The following is a 26,333-nucleotide window of genomic DNA, read 5'->3' as shown; positions in this document are numbered from 1 at the left end:
TCAGACTTTGAAGAGTCAGTCTTGAGGTGCTGAGGCCTTGGGGAAGAAACCAGGTGTCCAGAGGGAAGGGGCCTCCGTGGGGTCAGTCTGATCCCACAGCACCAGGGATGTCCCTGCATCTGATCACACAGCATTGGGGATGTCCTTGTGGCATCAGGGATGTCCCTGCATCAGATCCTGCAGCACCAGGGATGTCCCTGTGGCTGATCCCATGGCACCAGGATTGTCCCTGCATCTGATCCCCGTGGTACCAGGGATGTTCTTGTGACACCGGGGATGTCCCTGCATCTGAACCCTGTGGTACCAGGGATGTACCTAGCTGCCCTGGGCATTCCCAAGTGCCCAATCCAAAGCAAACCCACTAAAATACACTGGAGGGTGATGAAAGCAAGGAGGTAGATCAGAAACACAATATGAACAAAACATAAAAGAAGAGGTTTAACAAAGTGTAGTAAAACATGGAAGCAAATACAAATATGCATCAGCAATTAGGAATAAGTGTAAGATAAATAGAATGCAGAGTCCCAGATTGCCCAGGCGCTACACAGAGACACCCCAGGCCAGGCTGGACGGGGCTCTGAGCACCCTGAGCTGGTCAAGATGTCCCTGCTCATGGCAGGGGGGGCACTGGGGAGCTGGGCAGGTCCCTTCAACCCAAACCATTCTGTGATTCTACATTTAATCCCTGGTATGCCCCTCTCCACACCAATACTGGATCCTTTCTTTACCTGTTAAAGAGTCAATTTCATGTTATCCCTTTTTTATTTTAGGAATAAGATTTTCCTTGACCCTTGCTGCGTTTGCAATGCCTGCTATGTAGGCTTTCCCAAAAACCGCCGGACTGTTTCTGAAGCGACTGCTCTGCCATCACCTGTCCCCAGGGACGCTCCCGCACACAACCAAAGGCTCCAGCACCCGCTGAGCATCCTTCTTTGCAGCCATCCCACCTCAGGCCGACAGGAACACCGCCTTTCACCCAGCCTCCGTTAGCGACAGCTGCACCAGACAGCTGGAGAACCTAAACAGATAATTACCTCCGCGTGCGTCACGCTGCATTTGTTATTAAGGTATTGATTAATTATATTTAAAGTATACCAAATGACTTTGAAAACTTCAATAGTTTTGCTACCAACACCAACAAAAAATAAATACAACGCCAAGCAAATCACCTGTATGCTTGTTCTTAGCGTGCATTGTAACTTAGGCTGTAAAACTTGCCTTTTTTTTTTCAATTGTTGTTTTAATGTCATTTTGCAATACTGAATTAGAGATGGTGGAATAAGAGTTTAATCTTCTGAACTGCAACACTCCTGAGATATGCAGCTTCTTTATAAAATATGCACTTCGAGGCTTTGATTTCTCCTCTTGCATGCGGAGCACGGAGCCGAGCCGGCTGACGTGGATGGGGAAACCCTGCCCCAGCACACAACAAATCCTGTACCAATGTGACCACAAAGGTCTCCAGAGCCTCCCTCTTGCTCTGCAGGGCCTGTCCCTCCACCACAGGCACGGCCCAGGATGCCAACACAGCTTGGGTGTCACTATTTCTCAGTAATATTCCAAACTTCCATCGCTCACATTGGATTTGGAACCTGAATTTTTTCACTCCTGCCTCACACCCGCCTGGACTGGCAGCTGTGGAGCCCCAAACTCAGTCCTAGAGGAGAATGATGGTTATCCAGCGAGCAACCTTTCCTCTGTTGTCTCTGAGGAGAAGTTGAGAACCACAGAGCAATACAAGTATAACACCTGGAGGTGAATGAATGCCCTGTCACCTCCCTTCGAGCAGGTTGCTGTTCCTGGCTCCAGATTCCCAGCAGCAGCTCTTCCGCACCATCACACCAAGGACCGTTCAATTCACACCACTGATCTCAGGGAGGACTTACAGCAAAATTATCCACGCCCGGCACCGCAACCCTGCGGTTTGCCAGGGCTGAAGGAGAACAGGCAAAGGGGTGATTCCAGCAGCCCGGGGATGAGGGGGAAGGTGAGACTGTGTGAGAAGGGCAGCTGGTAACTGGACGGATACAGAACATCAAACTTCTGAGGCTTTTCAAAGTATTGCGGATTTTAAAGTATTGCTGTGTCTGCGCTGAGCAACGGCCCTTTGAATAAGCCCCCTGTGCAGGGACCCCCCCCGGTGGGTTCGTCCAGGAATCACTTTGCTTCTGAGGCTGAAAATGAGTTTAGATTGGGTCACTTAAGGGTAAGAGTTGAAAGATGCTGGCAGGCGTTTTGCTTAATGGCCCATTGAATGTCATCATAGCCCATCTCACTCACCAGCCCCTGTCAGTTCAGGTACCTCTGTCTTAAACATTCACAGGGTGAGCTCGTTGAACTTTTTCCAAAAAGCCGCAGTGAGCAGGGCTATTAGCTTCATCTGGGATGGAAGTAGTTGGCAAAATATAGCAGGTCATTCCTGTCCTTTGTCTGCTGAGGCCCACGTTGTTCACCAAGGGCAGCAGATGTCCCACACACCAGACACTTCTCCTCCCAACATCCCCAGAGGTAATAACGCTCTTATAATCCAAGACACAACCCAATGTGACAGCATCTATGTGATAACTTCTCCAGCACCCAGAGGAACAGCTCACAACAATATCTGCTAAAGCAGCTTAACATCAGAGATACACGTCTGCGATAAGAATGTGAATATCATCCTTTCTGGTTTGCTTTATTTCCCCGCCCTCTGCTTTACCATTTGATGTTGTTATTAGTACACCAGCAGGAATAACTCATTGTAAATGCAGGGTCTTGGGGACTGCTATGAATTTCAAACATCTAAAACAAAGTGGCTGAGTCCTTCAGAGCTCATCTTCAAACCGGCTTAACACCATTAATAATTAAACTGCGCCGTGACCTAAATAAATCATAAGATCATACTCCATTTAAATACTACTTGTCACATATCAAACCTGTCTGATGCTGTATCGGGTTTGAGCGCTCAGCCAGACAGGAGCAGTCTTTCAGGTGTAATTAAATCTATCGGTACCTCGTTAAACAAGAAACATCCTCGAGCAACCGGTGTGTCACCGTCACTCAGAGCAGCACAGCTCTAGACAGCTGCAACAGCTCAGGCTTATCTGCCCAGGAGATGAAAACTAAACGCTTTTCAATAAACCTTTTCCGCTTATTAGGAGATGATCAGTCCACAGTGCATTGGGTGCTTTGGTAATAAATATAATTGCAGTGCCCTCTTTGAGCAGAGCTTGGGCATGAGCAAGCAGCTGAGTTCACATTACGCCTTTATCTGTTTTCAGCAATCTCAGCCAGAGCCGCAGTGAAGTGCCTCTTGGCTGACACGAGCCAGGCGTTGCTTGTCTTATATCAGAACTGGGAAACGTGTATAGTAATGGCTTGAAACACACAGCCCCAGAGGAAGAGCAGGAGGCAGAGGAGGAGGATGAGGATGAGAGCAAAGCTGGGCTGGTGGCCCCACACTGTGAAATGCAACACACACAGGGCAACAGAGCAGTGGCACAGCCTGGCACCATCGGCTTGAAACACATCATTTAAGATTCAAAACCATTTTAGTCCTGTTTTCTCCATAGTGCCCATTACTGGTCCCTGTGCATGGAAACGGTGTCAAACACAACACAGAGCAGCAACGAAAACAAGGCAAGTTCCAGAAATCACCAGGAGAGGCTGTTCTCAGAGCAATTTGCCATCAAGAGAGAAAGCATGAAATAGCAGAAAATCATGAGGCAGATTGTTCTCATGGCATCTCCAGCTCAAGAGGTTCAGAGCATGTGGATAACTATGTGAGCTTTTTGGGTCCTGGATGAAAAACAAATCAAAGCAGCGGGTTGCAGTATTACCGCAAAGCCTTTCCTTACTGAAACCTGTTTGTTTCCAATTCCTGACGCTGCTGGGATCGTGGGATGGGCGATGGCAGCAGCCAGCACTCGTTCGGCTCCCTGCTCACGTGTTGCTCAGCAGAAATGCCAACACTCTGCTGGGCTGGGGATCTCTGCAAGACACCGCTGCCAGTCCTCCTCAGAATCCGGAATTGCTAAAGGCAAGAGAGAAACAGACACAGAAGTTGATAAAGTTTAAAAAAACCAATCAGATTTCAGACCCTGGTATGGGTTTGGTTGAACACACCTTAAATGGAGTTAAATCCGCAAATCAGAGAGAAAAATTCTCGAAGGCAGAGTATTTTTCTGTCGCAGGCAGAATAACCCATATGGGCTGAATCAGCAACTGATTTGCTTTTCTATTCCTCATATTTTCTGGGGTAAAAACAATGTTTTCTTACACGTTCTTTTGGTCTTTCTATGGGATTGCTGAAAATTGGAGGTTAGGAGGATTATAATCAGATCTGTCAAGGTATTTATGCACCTAACACTTGTTTAATTATCTGGATTTAAGCACTGGGAGGTCTAACTTCACAGTTGTGTCAAGTGTCCTGTTATCCTGTGTGGGGTTCCAGCGCTCTATATACGCAGATTTGAGATGTGTGTTATATTTAGGTAAGCATTTAAATATAAGTTTTTGCCCTTACCAGAACTGGGACAATGTTTGAAAATGTAGCCAGAAGTGTTTGTTTGAGCAAAACTCTGCTTTAATGAAGTTCTGTGTTTTGTATATCTACTTTCTCCGGATGCTTTAGTTAGTGAGTTTCCTTCTGGATATTTGAAAAAGCAAATCCCTGTGGCATATTTTTAGGAATATGTTTCAGAGCACATACTGAAACAGAACAGTCTTTGCAACCAAACTTCGTTGTAAGACAATACAACAAAATTGCAATAACACAACTATTAAGTGGAAGCCTGGAAACACCCAGCCTGTGTCACAAAATAATTAACGAATTATTTAATCAAAGACACAGTCAGAGGAAATGCCCAAGTGTTCACAAGTAGAAGATGCCCCTTTCATTTGATCTAATGTGCATTGAACCACAAGGTTACCTCTGCGACCGACCCCTCCTGCCCCAGCACCAGCAAACGGCAGAGCCAAAAGGGGCAGGGAGTCCTCCCGAAAACCAAACAGAGATCTTCTGTATCTCCATGGGACTGCGACACTCTGCTACCTCTGCTCAAAAGAAATGCTGCTGCTTCTGAAGTACGAGGACGGACTCATCTCAAACAGTCCATCTTCCTTTCAGCTGTACATTTCTTTTAGAATTACTCAGTTGAAGTGTCAGTGGTATGTATGAAACGGATAACTCTCTAAAGTTCAGAACAAAGCATTTCAGGCTCCTTGCAACAAATATTATATTTTACTACTTTTAAGAAAATAGTCTGAAATAAACACACATGTGCTTAAAAGCTGTAAGCAAAAATTGATAATGAGAAGAAATAAAAGCTAAAGTTACAATACAATCTCTATTAAAATCCGCTACTGTGAAGCATAGCTTCCTTCATAAAGTCCAGGCTGTAAAAATGATCTAAATAAACGTGGCTCCACAGACCAGCTTTAAGGCCGCCGGTTCTCCCACTGCCCCAGCAGTCACGGACACTCATCTGCTATAGTTATCCTATTTAGGTGCATCATCTGCATCTTCTGTGAGTTCTTCATAACAGATGGTGACAGATATATCTAATGTACATCATTTAGAGAAAGTGAGGGTGTTCCTAAGCAGTACTCTCATATCTCTGATTGTTGTGGCTATTGCTACTTCAGTGATGAGACATCACATAACCTTGTGAACTGATTGTTCTGAAATACTCCAAAAATCATAGAGTCATTTTGGTTGGAAAACACTTAAAGATCATTGAGACTAACCATTAACTGAACACTGCCAAGTCACCTCTGTTCCACGTCCTGAGAACCTCATGTCCGTCTGTCCAGCCCTCCAGGGCTGGTGACTCCAGCACTGCCCTGGGCAGCCTGTTCCAATGCCCCACAGCCCTTTGGGGAAGAAATTGTTCCCAGATCCAAAACACCAGAATAAAAGCAGGACTTTCGCTGTGCAGCGCTGAGCTGTGAGAGCGCTTCCTGCAGCTGACTCAGTTAGTGTTGGTGCAATTAAAAGCCTGCGCACACCCCTCACCTTCATTATGTTTGCTGCTAACAGTATTTGAAGCTACACTTTGACTTTAAAGCATTTCAGACACAAATAACAGAAAATTTCCAATTGAAAGGGATAATCTCCCGTCAGAAAGAGAACAGTAAGCACAGTGAATAATTTAAAAGCTTCAGGGATATAAAGATTTATAATATTTCCTAACAAGCCAGAAGCTTTGATTAACGGTTAAAAATAGAAAAGAAAAAGGATGAAATTAAGTCATAAAATCTCCCCCCAAATAATCATTTTTATACTGTTAATATAGTTTGAAATGTTTTCATTGTATGAAACAACCTGGCATGTCTCATTTGTCCAATTAAAATAGATCGATCGTAATTCTTTTTTGAATAAACTAATTTGGAATTAATTTCCAGATTCAGGACAAAAATTGCAAAACCAGCAGGGTTCTGTAATATTAAATGCTGTGTTTTAAAATCTTAAAAATCAGAAATGGAAGTTTTCCGGTCATAAAAATCTCTCCTTGCGGATTTGCCCTGACCAAGTTGCCCAAACAGCACTGGACTCACAGCAGCACGAGGGCAGCGAGGGGGCACCCACAGAGCTGCCCCCCCGGCACGAGAGACGTGTCCACACAAAGCGACTTGTGCTGCTTAACTGGTAAATAACAGCAAAATGGAAAAAACAAAATCACATCCTTTATTTTAGTCTGTGATGTGGCCAAAGGCATCTGTAGAAATTGTCCATCCTTTTGTTAGAGTTTTCATTCTGTTGCCTGCCCATTTGCCATCAATTCTGCAGTATTCTTTCAAAACCAAGGTGAGCCAGAGCACTTCAGTGCATCTCCCCTTAGCAATGCTCTGCTTATATCCAATATCACTATTCGATAATGGGTTCTTATCAAAGCTTTTCACCAAATATAAATACTTTGTAAAACACAATTAGCTTTCCAGTTCCGGGTGTGTGTTAGGGCTGCGGGATCCTGCACGAACAGTGTTGCTCAGCAGTATAACCAGTATATAACAGCTTAGCTGCTATATAGCAATATAGCTGGTATATAGCAGTATAGCTGGTATGTAGCAGTATAACCAGTACATAGCAGCATAGCTAGTGTACAGCAGTATAGCTGGTATGTAGCAGTATAACCAGTATATAGCAGTATAGCTGGTATATAGCAGTGCAGCTTACAGTATACAAGCAGCACAGCAGTGCAAGTTCCGCTTAGCACGAAGAAGCCCCCGCCCGTGTTAGGATATCTGTCCCTGCCCGGTTTGGGGTGGTTTTGCAGCTGATGTGCTCCAGCCCATCAGCACAGTGCTGGTCGGGTCGTGTTCCTGCGGAAAGTCCTTCCCGAGCGGGTCAGGAGACACAGCAGCTCAGTGGTACTGAATAAAATATCAGCTTTTCTCACCTCAGATGTGTTTCTCACTTCTAACACATCCTTAAAGGTGCTACGACAGCAAATACAAAAATCCTTTCTGTTTAAAGGCAATTTTACATTTGTTGCTATTTGTGTGACTTGATTAGGAATTAGATCTGAGGATACACGGAAAAAAAAACTTTGTACAACAACAGCTTTTGGAAACCAAGATGGATTTTCCAGAATTAAGTCATTGCCCACGTCACAGAGGCACCCGAAAATGACTCCAAGCAAATAATACGCTGAAACCAACTTTAATTCAGAACTAAAACCAGAAAACAAATCAAACCCAAGCAACAAACACCAATGGAAGTGGGGAAGGTTAATCCAAAATCAGCTAGCACTGCACCAACATTTAATGATCTGCAGGTTGACTGTACCAGTTGGGGACATTGTCACCATGCCAGAATGGTGACCCCTTGCCCCTGTGTCACTGTGCACATTAAGGACACAGCAGTCAAAGGCTGATGCCAACACACACCATTACGCCAGCCTTTCAATATACACATCCACCAGCATCACTTCTACAAAGCTCTGTGAACCCCTGAGTGGGCACCTCTATTTTTTGGTGGTTTGATAACGTACTTGGGATACCTCAGGAGGTGGGTTATTGCCTGCAGAGCTTGTGGCAGGAGATGAGCAGTGCTGGGCTCCTAGGTGAGCACCAAGCCCTGATCCATCCGCAGCAGCATCGCCCCGGGAGCAGAGGTGAGCCCCAGCATCTGGGGGTGTCAGGATGCAGCGCTGCCACTTTGGGAGGGTTGCAGCTCTTAGCTTTGCTGTGCCCAACCTTCTCTCAGGGTATGTGCAGGTATCCTCATTCAGGCACTTTAAACTTCTTCAGCCCTTAGTGAAGAGATGGTGGAGAGAGTTTGATGGTTTCCCCCAGCCAGCAGCATAAGTCCCCGGCAGCAGCTCTCAGCACCCCAGGATATCACTTCTTCCCAGCTGCTGTCCAGAGCAGTTTTCTCTCTAGTGACATCCACCTATTAATAACACACAGGGCAGCTCCCACTCGGAAAAGCGTTACTCCTGCTGTAGGGCCTGTTTTAAGATGTATCTTCTCATTGCTCCTCTCCCAGCAGTGGGGTGACCCCCAACATGCCAGATCCCCGGGCAACTTAGTGTGCCTTTCAGCATAATTTATTGCATTGCCTCGTGTTGCTTCCATGCATGTAATGGTCATCTTAACAAAATTACTTTAATTAGTAACAGAGGAGAGTCTTCCACCTCACCACAGGCAGAATGAATGGGTGGTTAGAGAACCACTGCCTCTGGAATAAGGGTTACAGAGAGACCACACTAGAGAAACATCCTGCTTAATTGGAAAGTCCATGCTTAGGTGCCATTTAATTAAGGCAGCCAAAGCACAAAATGCGTACCTGAGAGGGAAGATACATGTAGCTCTTCCAGTTTGGGGAGTGATGCTACAAGCATAGCACTTCCATTTTTACTATATTTTCTGGACACATTTTTCATTAGTGTTGGCTAGATGCCAGTTCCCGAGGATTTGCAGTTTTGCAATAATTGGATATGTGATTCTGGAAGTGATAGGACTTAAAATTCATAGGCCTTGCCTAAACACACACATACATAGATTGTGCTATCTATTTGGGTTTAATCAAATGAGATAATACTGCTATTCACCGAGAAAATTGTGTGTGTTATCTTACTGTAGCTTCTAGTTTTCTTGTTGCAATGCCATACTTAAACAACAGCGCTAAAGAAATGAAGAAAACTTAATCGAGCTGAACTTGCACATCAGAAGATAGAATGGGTGTCTTTATGTGGGAGATGCAGAAGGCAGCACACTCTCCCCGAGCCGGGCTCCTTCCCCTCTTCTCACTGACAGTTTTCTCTGCGCTTAGCTTTTTGTTTTATTTTTGTACATCCCAGGAGCTGGAAGCAGCCGCGTGTGACACAATTGCAGGATGAAGGGGCCAACGTGCCCGTGTTGCTGCAGCTCTGATGGGACCTCTCTGCTCCCGTCCTTCCCCGCTCCTCCTGTCCTTCCCCGCTCCTGCTGTCCTCTTCCCTGCTCCTCCTGTCCCCTTCTCCGCTCCTGCTGTCCCCTTCTCCGCTCCTCCTGTCCCCTTCCCCGGTCCTCCTGTCCTCTTCCCCGCTCCTCCTGTCCTCTTCCCCGCTCCTCCTGTCCTCTTCCCCGCTCCTCCTGTCCCCTTCCCCGCTCCTCCTGTCCCCTTCCCCGCTCCTCCTGTCCCCTTCCCCGCTCCTCCTGTCCCCTTCCCCGCTCCTCCTGTCCCCTTCCCCGCTCCTCCTGTCCCCTTCCCCGCTCCTCCTGCCCCACACGCTGCTGGTGGGGAGGAGCAGAACTCTCAGCTCTGCGGTCCCCCTGCCCTGCCAGGCAGGGTGAGTCACACAGGTATGAATAAGCACCCCCACTCCGAGACAGGGAGCTGAAACTCCAGATCTTTTGAGATTCATCTGGCATTAGTCATCTCTTGTTTGTAAAAATAAAAAACATAGTGCAGCATCACCGACACATCTCTGCCCCCTCACCTGAGTCCCCATAAAGGCACCTCCCATCCGTGCCATGGTTTAGTTGGACACTAGCTATGGAATGTGCCACAGCCCCTGCAGTTTTGGTGAGATTTGGAGTCCCTCGTCTATTGATTCGCCTCCATTACAAAACTGCTACTGAAAAGAATCAGGCTACTAGAAAACCGCCCGGTCCTCTCAGAGCACACCAGACCTGATCTCGCTCCACCAAAGCAGAGTAAAAGCCAGTGGTTCAAGCAGCTTTCACCCCCCTAGAGCAAAGGCAGCAACAAACCACCAACCTGCCCTGGGAGAGCTCAGCATCGCTGACAGCTAATGCGGCAGAGCAGGACACCGGCCGGTGCCACCCACCGCATCCCTCTGCTCCGTGTCCGGACACCAGCCTGCAGCTCGGTGCACGAACACACCTGAGGTGCAAACCCCTGCTCCCCAAAGCTACTGGCAAAAAGGCTGCGGGTTTCATCCTCCTCACACCAAAGGTCTGATCAGAATTAAACCACACAAAGCAGAACTGGCCACTTACTGGAAAATATTATTGCAAAGTCCTACTTTATTCAGCTGGTAACTTCTGGTTCTTTTAAATGCACAGCAGTGTTTAATGCTCACGCTGTGTTTTCCCTGCCTCTCATTCCCCATGAACAGGGTGACAAGTGACACTGAGACACTCCGAGCTGGGAGACTCTCTCGTTTTCTGCTTTTCAAGAGCTTTGTTTTCATGAATCCACACTTGCAGAAAGGTTCTTGTTTCGACATTCAGAACACACTCGTAAGAGTGCCAAAGTATTATTTGTGATTAGTCTTTGTATACTCCAGTAGACGAATTTCACTTCATCATGCCTCTCTCTTCTCTGTCCCCTATTACCTCCGGTGTCGCCGCAGTGGCACAGTGCTTCCTGCTGATGTACAAATCACACCGTTAAGTCCTTGAGCAAAGATGCGGAGGTCACACGGAAAGCAGCTTCCCACTTTGCTGTGTGTTTGTTTTGCAGGCTGCCCGCGGGCTCTGCTGTGAGGGGCGGGCGGCCGGCTGCTCCCCTCTCGGAGCGGCATCTCAGCAATGGGGCCACGCTCATCATTAGCGGGCCCTCTCAGCTGCTGATCCCCACACTGCTAAATAGATCGCTTTTTCAAATTGCTGTGTTCGTTTGCTAAGAGAAGAGTCTTATCTGGTGTTAACAAGTCTCTGCTGGAGCCTCATTCCAAGCTGGGCTTGTCCATGTGCTCACTGAGCAAAAGTCCCCAACCCACAGGCACGGAGGACCCAAGTCTGCCCAAAACTAGAGCAGCTCATTGTTGTTCATTATACTACCCTATGCACTGTACTATACTAATTCACTATACTCCTGCCTGAGGAAGGTTATAAACTTCCTCACAATCTGATTATTAAGGGTACAACTAATTTTTCACTGCCTGAGCTGCTTAGAATCCAGAATTTATCATAGAATTATTGGGGTTGGAAGTGACCTTCGAGATCATCTACTCCAACCCCCTGCCATGGGCATCTTCCAGCAGCCCAGGTTGCTCAGAGCACTCCCAGGGATGGGGCATCCACAGCTGCCCTGGGCAGCCTGTTCCAGGGCCTCACCACCCTCACGGGGAAGATTTTCTTCCTTCTAGCTCATCTAAATCTCCACTCAGATTGAAGCCATCAGACCTTGTCCTATCACCACATGTTCTTGTAAAAAGTCCCTCTCCAGCTTTCTCATAGGTCCCTTTAGATACTGGTAGGTGCTGTAAGATCACCCTGGAGACCTTATATATTCATATATTGAAACCTTTATGGGCAAGAAACCTCCATCCCCTATCTCCTCCCATCTCGGGAATTGCCTTTCTCTGTGTAGCAGCAAATAAGAATACTCCAGATGCACTTGCGTGTATATAGGTCCCCATACAGGTGTGCTCAGCCCCATGCGTTTCAGCGGCAGAGCCTTCACCAGTGAGACCGTCCAGATGTGGAGGATGGAGCCCAACTCCCACATTTTCATGCTGGCAGTTGCAGCCATCGGGGAATCTGCCTGCCCTGCCTTTTGTGAGGGTTTGGGGGACATAAATAGATGTTCAAAATATTCTTTATGTGTACAACACATCTTAAGGAAAGGCAACTATCGTGCATACCTCTCATGCACTGTATATATTGGTTATTTCCCTACCTGTGATGCAAGAAGTTGTTGAATAAATAGGGAGCAAATCTGCGGCTGGGCTCTCAGGGCAGCATCGGCCTGGGAGGCTGGTGCCACATCCAGGGGCCGCGTGGAGGACCACACGTCCATCTGCTAACAGAGAACATTGCTCAGAAAAGCTGCTAACACAGCCTGTTTTCTGCTCAAATGAGCAAAATATCCTCATAGGAGAAGTTTGTTAGCTTGAAAATAGCAAATTTTTATGCATGATGTAATTCACTTGAAGCTTCACTGAGCTGAAATTGCCTGACCTTTTGGTCTTTTGCAAATAAATGAACAGCCCCAAGGAAGCTTGAACGTGTTGCACCCTCAGTGGAGGAGGATGGGGAGGACAGGGCTCCTGGAGGGTCCTTTTTCATTTTAAGGGACCAAGACTTGGGAAAAATACAGGTAGCATCATCTATATTAAATGTCATTTAAAAAGAAAAACAAAAAAAGGATATTTTAGTACAAAGGTTCAAAGAGGTGTTGTCTTCACAAATATTGCCTTCCATGGCACTGCTGTCAGGGTTTGTCCAGCCAGCTCCCCAGGCTTGTGCCGTTGCCACCCAGAACGCTGCTCCTACAAAATGATGTGTTTAAAGCCCCAAGAGGGAGCAAGTCTTCACCGATAGGCTTTGAAAAATCATTAAGGTAAGATGTGGCAAGATGGAGCTATTTTGAACCAAAAAACACAGGAGTGGCGTGGCCACTAAACAAACTGTCAGTGAAGTGATAGAGAGCCCGGTGGGTTTTTGGATGGAGTAACTACAACTGAACAATTGTGTGAACTGGCCATAATTGGTTGGATACGTCCCAAATGGCAAATCCCCTCCATTCTCCAAGGTAGGCAATTCCTGTGAACTTTGTTCAGCTATTAATCAAGATGTGAGGGAGGGATATCATTTCTTTTTTAGCCTTCACATCCACTTCCATAAACCATCTAACAAAACGTGATGCTGTTTCCAGAGCGATGGTGTGAGAGCATCTCTCTTCTGCCCAGGGAATTTCTTTGAAGAAGCGGCTGTTGTGCGAGTGCTCCTGCCTCTCCTCCAGAGCTTCCAGGGAGGAGGAGAGCTCTGTAGACTTAGCGGGATTGAATTTGTAGTGCCTCTGCACCCGGTTTCTCATTTACCTCCAATATGTGTTATAATTTGGATAGTGCAAAGATTCTCCCCAAATCAAAATATGGGGTATGATTTTTGGTCATTAGCAGGGGTCAAGCTGTTTGAAACCCAGTGGTTTCCATCTGCTGCTATGAATCCCAGGAAATTACAGAGTTGTGAAACAATATTAATAACCTAATTATTTAAAAGGTAAATTGCAGCAAGGTAGCTGTGTGCAATACTGCTACTTGGGGAAACCAGACCTCCAGCACCCAGTAAACCAAGCAAGGAGGTAACGAAGCAAGAAGATAACAAAGCAGATTCCCGCACAGCTTTTTGCCTTTGGCTGCGGAAGGTCAAAGCAGCCAGCTTTGCCCCAGTAATGGCACCAGAAATACCCGAGTGCTGCCATTACCGGGACTGGGTAGAGGAGTTACGTTGCACAGGAGAAGACTGCCCTCCTGTATTCAAACCAGAATGTCTCTTACCTCGGGGCCGATGGTCCAATCCCGACCAGACCGTTCCAGCTCTCAGAAGCAGGCGGGTGTCATCCCTGGCTGACTGCACCGGGGGATCCAGCCTTGGACACACATGTGAGATCCTGCAGGACTCTGGCGTTGCTGGGATACCCCTCCCACGTGCCAAACACAGGCGGTTGTGAATACAGTGGCTAATGAAACACTGATCCATGCCGGGAAGATCAACTGGCAAAGTCACAGAATCAAAACCTGGTTGGGGTTGGAAGGGACCTCTGGAGATCATCCAGTCCAACCCACCCGCTACAACAGGGTCACCTGCAGTAGATTGTACAGTCAAATTCCATTGCCTTTGTGTCCCACTTAGAGACTGCATGAAACCAAATAAACCAGCAAAATCAGTGGGTTTTAAGTGTTGAAAATACCCTAGTGTTAGTTACTGCCCTTCATGCACATCCTGCCAACGATGTCCACTCCACATCCTGCGCCGTGACCCCCGCCCTGCACTTCATTGTTATAACAGAAACACACATTCCTCTTTCCACAAAGAGCAGGTTCTGGAAGGCCTGTCTGTAAGAGCTACTGTCGTACAACGTGAAGGCAAGCCAAAGCTTTTGTATCAATTATCTGTTCTTACAGAAATACACACTTCTCCTCTGGAAGCTTTTTCCCATCCTTTCTTTTCTTCAAACAAACAGTCAATCCAAGCAGCTGGATGACAGGACTGAAAACTCAGAGAAACCGTATTTTTTCCCTGATTTAATACAGCAGGCTGATTTAGATAGACATAACATTTGCTCAAGTTTAAAGTAAACAATTGGGAGAACAGCACATAAAAGCTGCAAGTGAAACGACATCACTTACAGATCTACGTAACTCTGAATAAACTGTACCTTTAAAAAGCTTTGAGAATTGCCAATAAACTTCCAAACATATTTCTGACTTCACTCCCAGTTGCAGCGAGATGTGATTGCTGCACCTGCCAGTGACTTTCCCTCTGTAAGGAGGTTACAAGAAACATTTGTGACATTATAAAAACGGGTTTGAAAAAGTTTCACTTGATTGCACTTGTCCTTATCACAGCTGTTTGTCTTTCTTTCTCAAAACATTTATCAAAGTTTTTGCTGCCCAGCGAGTTGTTCTCACTGGGTCCTTTTCTCCACACTGACCTGCAGCACATTCCCCGTTCCAGGGTCACACGGCTCATCCCCATCTCAGCCACCCGCATGTTGCACTTCTAGCCCAGTGACTTATTAGAGGATTAAACCCCCACTCTGAACTTTAATGCAGTTCTACTTTTTGCAAAGCCGTTTCATTAAAATAAGACAAAAATCTCAGTTCTCATTCAGAAGAATAGATGTGCTGCACAAGTTAACTCTGTCTCATCCACAGACTGTGCAGTCTCCGAAGAAAAATTAAACAATGTAGTCATTACACAGCGTTTTGAGTATTCCAGTACATAAAGCACAATCAAAACTATATTGTGGAGGTGATAAAATCAAAGGAAATGATGCCTAGAAGATACCAAGTCTCTGCTGTAAGGACATTGGTCTGTAAGGACATTGGTTTGACCAGGAGGAACTTCTTCCTAATGCTCCTCCTAATGCATTTACACACCAGCCCCCCGCAGCCCGCACTGCTCCGACCGTGCACGCACACAGAGGGACACGACTCACCCACAAGCCTCTGAAATGCTTGTGGTTACGTCAGCAAGTCGCTTGGGGACATTCACCTAACAGTGCGTCTCTGTAAGGGAGAAGCGGAATAAGAAACGGCAAGCTAAATGCGGTTTAATCATCCCTGGAGGTAACGGAGAGCAGCATCTCAGGGGCTTGTCTGGGAAAACACCCCAGGACTGTGCCTGGTGCCAGCTCTGCTCTGCAATCCATCGCTGTGGAAGAACCTGCTGGTTCGTTTAAATCCATACACCAGGACCTGACCCTGCCCACTGACTTCAATGACATTTGGCACTGTTAAACGGATGTGTTTGTCACTTAAGCATACTTCTGCTTTCAAAAATACACTGTACCCAAACACACAGCGACAGTGCTTTTACAGCCAGCTACCCAGGTTAATGTGAGAATTCACAAAGAACCACATTGGGAAACCCACAAAACGTGAGGAACATTGAAGTGGGACTGGGAAGCTGCGAGATGGCTCTATTTTTATCCTTCAGACCGTTCTCACCCTCTTCTGGCACTCACAGGTGGCTGAGAAAGGCGGAAAAGCAGCACTGAGGAGATGGGGATTACACGTGGCTGCTCCTGAAAACCTGCCTCATGTTTCTTATCTGACATCTAATCCTCATCAGTTCCTTTTTCGTTCTCATACTTTTGAATTTATTCCAGACGTAAAAGGAAATGGAAATGAAATTGAAAAAAAAATTATGGTTTTGTCTAGCCAGAACTAGGAAGTGCTTCAGTGCAACTCCGGTTGTTTCTGCATGATCTAGTTTCACATTTTGAAATTATAAGTGTTGGGAAAGCTCTCTCTCAGCCTGAACCCAAGGAGAACCTATTGAGATCATCCAGTGCTTCTTTCCAATTGAAACTGGCAAACAAAGAAAAACTTAGAGCAGACAAAATGAATTGGTGTGTTTCAAACAAGCCCAGGAAGCTGCCCCATCCCCAAGAGCAGTAATGAACCCCGCAGCTTTTCTCCCATCCGATGCTTCCAAGCTAAGGCATTATGGGCCAAAACTACCCAAGAATAAATGCAATGTCCCCAGTCAGGATGCACAACCAGCCTCCAGCTGAGCTGTATGGAGGGCACAGCTCCAACGGCGTGTCTGGAGACCAGGGACAATCCCACCAGGGCTGGTCACCCTGCCCACCAGTCACCATCGCCAGCCAGAGCACGGGTGGTTCAAAGAAAATCCAGATCATCCAGACACACACCCGTTTGAGCACAACATGGTGCTCTCTGGCACAGGAAAAGCAAAATAAGAATACTAAGTCAATATTTTGTGAGTGCTCCCATCCTACCGCCGGCTCTAGCGTGTCCAACCCGTAGCATGAATGGCCTCCATCTATGAGGGTGGGCCAAGAGGAAGGAGAGACAAAGAGAGAGAAACTGGTCCGAAACTGTAAGAGAAGAGATCATAGGGAAAGCAAATACAAAACAGGATTTACCTTCCTTCTCACTTCCTTTCTCCTTTTCCCTCGTCCTGCCTTGTGAATATGGAGACGGAGCTTTGGAAAATCAGCCAAGACACTTTGGTCCATATTACTGGATTCTCCTTACAGTCATTCAAAATATAAACAGAGCTATTGCTGCAAAACACAAGGTGCTAAAATTATTGTAAGTAATGCATACCCAGCTCTGAAATTCTGAAGTTAATTCAAAACATCACTTTTAGAAATGGGATTCCTTGTCATAACATCTATGTTGGCCATATTGTAAAGAGACAACAATTTTTTTATACATTTTACATGCAAGTAACATAAAATTATCATCATATTGATTCAGTAGCTCTGCAAGGACCAGTCTAAATGAATAAATTGAGAAGTCTACGAAAGAGAATGGCAGAAACATAACAAATGAAAGTTTGTATGTTATCTGCCATCTCCTATTGTCCTATTTGAACTCGCTAAACTTCTTTTTAAACGGGCGGGATGGTGCCATGTTTGTTTTCCAGTCCCCAGCGCACTGAGCAGCCTTGGCCGGGTCCCCAGCAGCTCTGCCCCTCCAGCGGCTGCTCCACGGGCTCCAGCGGCTGCTCTCCCCATCTCCCCCCCCAGCCCCAGGACAGCTCTCCCCTCAATACCTGGACAAGGAAGCCATTCAGTTCCGATCTATAAATATTTCATGTTTTATTTCAGAGCTGGGCTTCCTCCAAGGCAGCATCTGCTGCCTTTGGGGGTTTACAGCTTGTGCATATGCATACACGGGGATGTCAGCCTTCACACTGCTGCAGAGCTGAAGGGGAAAATAAGGGGAAAAAACAAATCTTCATGGATTTTGATATGTATATGAGACTGGCATTTCTCTGAGCTTTAAACCCTGCGCAGCTGATGAATGACAGAGCTGAAAAATCACCTAGCAAAGTCTCTCTTCTGCACTGCTCCTCATCGATGCAGTTAAGCACTCTAATTGTGCTTCCACACAGTACATACCTATTTTCCACCCCCATTACACAGAAATAGGTGTTAGCGTTTGATTTGGCAGCAGGTCCCGCACCTCAGGTGCAGCAGGATCCAGGCAGGACAGTCAGGGAGGGCAGGGGGTGCAGAGAGGGGTCACCCCAATCCAACAGCCAGTGATGTCAAGGGGTGGCACTTCCCAGTGCTAATCACTGCTGGAACGAATGGCACGGCTTAGCAGAACTGATCACGCACATTAACCCCTCTGCTGGCCAACAGGACACTCTAGAGAGTAAAAGACAATGTGCTCCTACCTGGGCTTGCGTCCGGGACAGTTTCACTCTAGATGTTCTGCTATCAATGGCAGTCACAGCAATACCATACAAGACATCTCCTCTTAGACCAAACAGTTCCGTTTTGTCTTAAAAACAAAACAAAAAATCAATGTAATGTACAGAATCACAGAATCATTTTGTTTGGAAAAGACCTTTAAGATCATCAAGTCCAGCCTTTAATCCAACACTGTCAAGTCCACCAGTAAACCATGTCCTGAGAACCTCACGTCCGTCTGTCCAGCCCTCCAGGGATGGTGACTCCAGCACTGCCCTGGGCAGCCTGTTCCAATGCCCCACAGCCCTTTGGGGAAGCAATAACGGTGAAGAAATAACCCTTTATTGTGAAATATCCCTGGTTCATATATACCTGCTAGTGCTTGAGCAGCTGCAAGGCACAGCAGTCCGATGAACAGAGATGAACTGACAATGTGATACTTAATGCATTATTTCAAAAGGTCATTTTCTAATTCTTCAGTAGGATGCACTTCAGTTTGGGTTCTCTTCGTGCCAGGAAAGAGGCTTTAATCATGTAAGTGATGTTAGAATTCAAAATGGGTAAAGCTGGAAAGCTGAGATGTTCGACCTGGAACACTTTGTTTAGATTTGTATTAATTTACATATACTACTCCTAAATATTAAATTGAAACTCATCTTTAGCCAACAAATGTAACCATGCTGATCATCTTTAAAGTGTCCCTGGCCGCAGGAAAGCTGAGCTGCCTGGGAAAACAGGTAAAAGTGCTGCAACCTGTAAAAAGCTGCTTTCTTTCACGCTGTTGCATCTTCCATTTACCCACCTGATTTCTACTCTTAATTAAGCAACCTCGAGAGTTATCCTGAACTAGCAGGAGGAGCAGCTGAATTCAGATATATTAAGGAATTGTTTGTAGTGTCCCACTTTTTTTCTTCAAAATTGTTTTCAGGTGAAGAAAAAGTAAACGAGTAGGTTTTCTTGAATTGTACGCGTACCGCACAGCCACAATGACACCACCTCAAACCACATTCATTTTCTGCTTTTGAACCTTCTGTGGCAATGGTTTTGTTGAGATAGTTTGATTTTATTATATTGTGCCAATACTACACTGGTAGAAATTTCATTTTTCTTATACGGAAAGAAGTGCAAAGTTACATTAACAACAAGCATGAGGGATTTTAAACTCTCAGTGCCTCTGTGCTACTTTTCTGGGTTTTGTTTTTAAAGCATCTTTGTTTCAGCAGCTCGATGCCGCCTGTTTATTACAGTTTGCATTTTAGAAGGAAAATATCTGAGTGATTTAAGAGGGGAACAGCACCCGCAGACCCAGACATCACCCCTTGTCCTGTCACTACAGCCCCTTGTAGAAAGTCCCTCTCCAGCTTTCCTGTAGGTCCCTTCAGGTACTGGAAGGTGCTCTAAGGTCTCTCTGGAGCCTGCTGGACAAGCCCGACTCCCAGCCTGTCCCATAGCAGAGATGCACCAGCCCCCCGAGCATCCTCGTGCTCTCCTCTGGACTCATTCCAACAGGTCCAGATTCACAGGAGAAGCAAAAACTCCAGCACACAATATCACTGTAACTCAGCAGATTGGTCAGGAATTAATTGCGCTTAAACGCTTCTCCAAAGATAAGTTAGAAAAAAATTCAATGGAACTTGCATTAAGCTAATTCTGTGTTGCAGTGCAAACAAAGTCTGGAACAGTTTAATCCTCTTACACCAGGGAACAGGCTCCTAAAGCAGCTATTTAATAAGATTAAATACGGCAGGTCATAAAAATTAATTTATACAACTGTCATGGTTTAATAAACTCTGTGTATACAGAACGGGATGAATTTCTCCTCCGTGGGAGAGGAGAAGCCAAGCGCTGCCCCAGCACCTGCGGAGCAGCACCATCCTTCACCTCAGCTCGGAGAAACCCCTCGGTGAGCAACTGTGTAAATCAGATTTCAACTGCTCACACCGGACAGTTCGCCAGACGCCGAACTTACCAGGTTTTAGTGCGAACAGCAGCGATTGTTCCTACAGCACTTGCACATCCCTCCTTGTGCAGAGAGGGAAGTGCCCGGAGCTGCCCCTGCACAGGTCGGCTTGTTCTGCAAGGGAACCGCAACCAGCTCCCTCATTCCACGTGCAAAGAGGAGCCTAATAGCTCCACATACTTACACAATTACAGCAATAAAGACAGTGTCTTAACTACCCTCACGTTCCTCCTATAATGTATCCTGGAGGGACCTGCCATTGGCACATGCAGTCAGAAATTCAGAGCAAGTGCTATTAATACCTTTTGCCTTCCACGCCACAGTAAGACAAACCGAAGGAGAAAAGGTTTAACCTGGAAAAATGCACAGCACACAGGAGCTCAAGGCCTGCTGGAAACTAATAAAAACAAAATCACATTTTTGCTCACATGGTGCATGGAGGTGTTATGAATAAAACCCTTGATAACTCAAAAGGGGCAAAGCGGTGTATTAAGGGCTGGAATATTGCTGGGGAGGAAGCAGCAGTAGGAAACCAAGAAGGAAAACATGGCCAGTTGTGGGAAAGCAGGACAGCAATGGGCAGAGCGGAGGCTGGGGGGGCACAGCAGGTCTGCTCCCCCAGGGAACAGACATTACAAAGAAATCAGAAGGCAGAGAGAAACAGACTTCCAGGAGTGTTTCAGGAAAGCAAACCACTTCAAAATCAGAACAAAACCTTTACTGGGTCACAGAAGTGGGTAATTTAGCGATTTGATAAACTCAGAATGGGGAAGATCCAGTTTTACGTGTCTGCTCTGAAGCAAGAGGCGTCACATCTGGTTTATTTCCCTTAATCAGTAACAACAGCCCATAATTTCGATTGGAAACAATGTTCTGAAACCTTTCATAAAAAGCTGCAGTGTAGATGTATCTGAGTATTTTCTGAGTAGTCCAACCACACACACCTGCCCAGAAAACAACCTGTTCCTGGGAACATATTTATATATGTAAAGCACCCAGGGACAGGTGAAATGTGGTATTGCAGCACAAAAGGTTCAAAGTTTTAATAGCAACTGTCAGATACTGCAAAGCAGCTGGGGCAGGAGTGGGAAACTGTGATTCCTGCAGGGATGTGCTGGGGATGGGGGGGTGTGATGCCCCCGGTGCCTCCCGGGGTGAGGAGGATTTTGGGAATGGGGGGGTGTGATGCCCCCGGTGCCTCCCGGGGTGAGGAGGATTTTGGGAATGGGGGGGTGTGATGCCCCCGGTGCCTCCCGGGGTAAGGAGGATTTTGGGAATGGGGGGGTGTGATGCCCCCGGTGCCTCCCGGGGTGAGGAGGATTTTGGGAATGGGGGGGTGTGATGCCCCCGGTGCCTCCCGGGGTGAGGAGGATTTTGGGAATGGGGGGGTGTGATGCCCCCGGTGCCTCCCGGGGTGAGGAGGATTTTGGGGATGGGGGCTACAGGTTCTTGTTCTGCTCCATGACACCCCAACAGCTCCGGTGCTCCCACAGCGCTAGGAGGACCATTGCTGAGGTGTTCTGGATATACAGGAGTGGGCAGAGCACCACAACCTCTCCTTTTAATCAGAACGTTAACTTCAAATTGTTTAAAATATTATTTTTAAAAAATTATTTAAAAAATCATTTTCACGCACAGCTCCTGAATGCACCCCCGTTTGCATTTGTTTCACCAAGGAGTAGGAAATTATAACCTTGGACTTCATGAGGCTTTTCCCATCCTTTTCCCAAACCCTGCTTGAACTCGTTATCAGCCTTCCCTGATTTACCCAGCCTTGCTCCCGGACGCCGAGGAGAGGGACAGGTTCTGGGACGAGAGGATAAGGACACTCTCCAGGGCTCTTCATCTTGATTGTGAAAACTTCAGATACTTCACCAAACTCTTTGAATTCAGAAAGAAAAAAGCTATTTCTTACAGTAAAAGAAGGAAGAAATATGAAAATAAGTAAATAAATAAATATTTATACATTTAAAAAAAAAAAAGGCCCTGCCTATAATAATGCTGTTTGTGTTTGGAGATGCAGGGATTTTTCAGCACAGCCCAAGTTTCCCGCACTCTCGAGCGCCGTTGGCCGGGGGACCCGCAGCCCCATCCCCGACCGGCTGCCGCTTTGCTCCATTTCTCACCACTGACAATTTTAAAGCAATATTTCAACAAAAGGAAAAACCCTGCTATCAGCTCAGGGAAAAGCAAGCCTGCAGTGAAATAAATATCTCTTTTGTATCAAAGCAATTCACAACTCCTTTGGTAAATCTTATCACCGCGCGGTCTTTCTGCATTGAAACAACCCCATGAAGTGCTGGAAGAATCATCTAAATGCATCTGAACAATTGTGATTATTTTGTATTCAGCAGCGCATCGCACAAGCCAGCGTGGCACTTCCATTAGTCTTTAAAAGTAGTATTAAAAGACGTTTTGGTCTATTTAAATTATGTCTATTTTCATTTAAATTATTTGCTAAATAACAAGTTCTATACCATCATTATATGCTGTAGGATGTGGCTGCTAGAAACACACTTCAAACAAAACTAAGGAACCTGGAAATTGCTACAGCAGAGCACAAACATATTTTTAGGCAAAAATAAACAGAGAACAATGGCAAGTCATCAAAAATATGGATAATAAACCAGCCCATGTTTAGTGTGCGAAAGGAATGGTTCATATGGAATGCCTCATTTTACTCTTATGAGGTTCATATTTATAAAACAACGCATAAAATTGGCAGTTTCCTTACTTAACTGGAAAAGGACTTATTACCTTTTTGGTGCGAGAGCAGCAGTTGTGGTGGGTTGGGAGCCCTCCCCGCGGCACCGTCCGTGCCCGCGCACACCGGCCTGGGCTTCCTCTGTCTCTGGACCCCACCTGCCAAAGCTGGGCTCAAACCTGGTAGCAATGGGAGCACCAAGCGGGCACTCGGGCTCCGAGGGGAGCGAGGGCAGCTGCGGCAAATGCAGAAGAATCCTTCCATCGCGCCTGGACTCCAGGGCTCACCGCCTGTCCTGCCAGTGCCGCTCCTGCCCAGCATGCAAAAAGTATTGGGATTGAGCTCCTTGGGAGTAAACTGAGAGGAACAAAATCTGACCCTATTAATGTATCAAAGTCTTCTTTAAACTAAAAAGAAATCCTTATATTACATCATAGAATCACAGAATGGACTGGGTTGGAAAAGACCACAGAGATCATCCAGTCCAAGCCTTGGTCCAACTCCAGTCCATTGACTAGATCATGGCACTAAGTGCCATGTCCAATCTCAGTTTAAAAACCTCCAGGGACAGCGAGTCCAGCACCTCCCTGGGCAGCCATTCCAATGCCTGACCACTCTCTCTGCAAAGAATTGCTTTCTAATCTCCAGCTTAAATCTCCCCTGGCAGAGTTGAAGCCCATGGCCCCTTGTCCTATTGCTGACTGCCTGGGAGAAGAGACCAATCCCCACCTGGCTAGAACTGCCCTTCAGGTAGTTCTAGAGAGTGCTGAGCTCACCTCTAAGCCTCCTCTTCTCCAGACTAAACATGATACATTATGAAATTATATATTATCAAACTACATCAAAACCGCATTAAAGGAGAAATGCCTTGTGTAAGGTACAGTTAATCAAACAACTGAGCTCAAAAAGCAAGTGTGCCCACGATGTTTCCAGAGCGAGTTGGGGGTCTGCTCTGACCAACACCACGCGACCACCTCTCTGTCAGCTACTGCTAATAGTTTGATTCTTCACCACCACCAAAATAATTTGGCTCCTCATATTCTGCAGCAAGTTCAGGCCAGGATCTTAATCAGCCATTTGCTATGGCTTGATTGGATATAGATTATTATTTCCCAGACAGGATCTGGAATGTTTTATTTATGTTCCTACTGATCTTGGTCACGCTCAACCATTCACGTTCCCAAAAAGCCAAATCAGTCTGATTTCTAACTCGTATGGACCCAGAAAGACCATCTCCCTGCTTCACAGTACGCTGAATATCTTCAGATTAGATTTGTGAGTTTAGAGTTTTTTCTTTTGTTCTGTTTTGTTTTAGGTTTGTTCAGTTTGGTTTTGGTTTGGGTTTTTTTTGTGGCTGTTTGTTTGTATATTTTAAGAGTTCAGTTTTAACACACCAAAGCACATTAGTAAAAACAAAGAAAAGAGTCACAAAGTAACATCAAATGTAAATATACCCACACACTATCATCATAAATATAAACTATAGGAAATGCAAACAGGGATCAAAGCGCATGTGCATATTTTGACTCAATACAATTAAATTAAAGAATCACGTGCTTCATTCCGAAGTGCCTGTACACCACCCGCTGTCCTGTGCGGCTGTCTGTCCGTCTGTCCTTCCCCGGTCCCGCACGGGGACGAGCACTCTGTCCCGTGTCCCATAACAGTGATGACAGACACAGAGCTACGGGTACGAACAACATTAAGAAACTCCTGGTCAGTTTGCAGCTCCTGGTTAAACAGAAAAACACAGTCCTGGGTCTGGGATGTTTCCTGAAACCCTGAAGGTTTTGCAGTTTTCAGTGATATATTTTCAAAGGAATAAATACATCTTCTGTAAATGGAAAAACTAGGAAATTTGCATAGATATTTACCCTCTAGAAAACTCCTACCTTCAACTCAGTGTAGGGAAGTAATTTAGTGTATACATTTCATACTCAAGCCATGCAACAAATCACACTCATTTAATTCAACAGCGCTATTAAAAAAAAGCTACGTGGGTAATCAAGAATGTATTTAACCTTTCGCTAAGCAACACAGGAAAAAAGTTAGTGTGAAATATGTGACAATCTGTAAAAATATAACTAAGGGTGACTGGTAAGGTGCTGCAAAAACACAACTGGTGCTAAGGGAACAAAACCTGACAAAGTGGAAGAAAAGTTTGGTTTGGAGTCGCAAATGGTAACAGCTCTTGTAAAATCACAATAACCGAGATGCACAGTGCAAACCTTGCTGAGAATAAGACAGAATCATTTCAACTGTATACCCGCTCAACAGGCCTGAGTTAGGCAGCTCCTAGGGGCTGAAGGAAAACAAATGCATAGAGCTTTTTTAAATGTGAAATGATACAACAACTCACAACGCTCAGATAATTTCCACTACGCTTCTGGAATCACGAGCCAGAGAAAGGAAGAATGAGACAATCCAATAGTTTGGATTTGCTTCCACTCATCATGAAAGATGCACAGAAGTGCTGGGCAAGTGGGGAGGGAAAAGGGATTTCCCTGGGGCTCAGACCAGGGGGAAGCGCCAAAGATGCAAAGGGCAGAACTTCTTTATTCCTTTATATATATATATGTATGTACACACACATATATATACATATATAACATGTGTGTACATAAACAACTTATCTTCTAATGACTGGTTAAAAAAACTCTGCAAATAAGGAAAAGTGCAAAAGCTGCAAGACTGCCTTTAATGGGAAACGTGTTTGAAGTTAATTCAGTATAGTGAGATAAAGAGTTCATAAGATGGGAAATAATTCTAAGCGTTACAATAACAGTCCACGGGGCGACCTCGGGCTAGCTCAGGACACAAGTACTAGTGAAACCTACACTGCCAAACCCTCCAGAGACTTGAAAGACAAGAAAAAGGAAAGCTGTGGTTATTTCCCTAAGTGGTTCAACCTATAAGGAAACTAAAATTGAATAGCATACACAAAGAAGGGAAAGGCACAGCAGAAACCAGGAAAATAAATCCAAAGAGTCATTGGCCTCTTGTTATAATCACAGAAAATGAACAAACTACTTTGCAAATTCAATTTGCCGCTTAGTTTCTGTACGTACACACTGGAACTCTGCTCCTGACAGTGTTTGGACAGCATTCGCTCCCAGGGCGAGCTCAGCAAACCCCAAATTGCACCTCACAACAAAACCTTTTTCTCTTTTTAAATAAGAAAAGTCTTTATGGAGACAATGGAGGGAAAAATACCAAGAGAGGGGTCAACGTCTATCCCACCTGAATCTGTGGGACTATCTTGGTCCTATCCAATCGTGTGGCTCTGGATTCCACCATCCGCCACCAAAACTCTTAATCTCCCCGAGGCAGCTCAGGCCTGGCCAGGCCAGGCTTCCCCAGGCTGAAGGAGCTCGGTGTAGATCAACTCTGTGGGGACGGAGGGAGCAAGAGTTTGGATTTAAATCCTGGAAACCAGCGGCAGGATCCAGTAGCAGCTACATCAGGGTCACGGGTCAGAGCAACCTGGAAAAACCTTGGCAATGCTATACTGGGCACACAAAAAGCCTTGATTGTTCAGGGTCTTCATAGGCAGTTTAACCACCAAATACATCGTGTTTTCGGTCTTATTGCACTCTAGCTATAGCAAACTT

The 26,333-nt window shown here is 45.8% G+C and overlaps 1 long non-coding RNA gene across 1 annotated transcript; it reads right to left on the bottom strand.

Annotated features, from left to right (window-relative positions):
- Nucleotides 1–9,674: 9,674 nt before the first annotated feature.
- On the bottom strand, nucleotides 9,675–21,187 carry LOC110355597 (uncharacterized). Its single transcript, XR_010473347.1, has 3 exons — nucleotides 13,659–21,187; nucleotides 12,056–12,178; nucleotides 9,675–10,801 (listed from the first exon to the last, which is right to left on the bottom strand). It is a non-coding gene; the product is annotated as an uncharacterized LOC110355597 (long non-coding RNA).
- Nucleotides 21,188–26,333: the final 5,146 nt, after the last annotated feature.

This window comes from Columba livia, chromosome 6, assembly GCF_036013475.1.
Source record: "Columba livia isolate bColLiv1 breed racing homer chromosome 6, bColLiv1.pat.W.v2, whole genome shotgun sequence".
In the NCBI taxonomy this organism is placed as follows: domain Eukaryota; kingdom Metazoa; phylum Chordata; class Aves; order Columbiformes; family Columbidae; genus Columba; species Columba livia.
The sequence above is the reverse complement of the archived record's forward strand: the minus strand, read 5'-3'. Positions and strand labels throughout refer to the sequence as shown.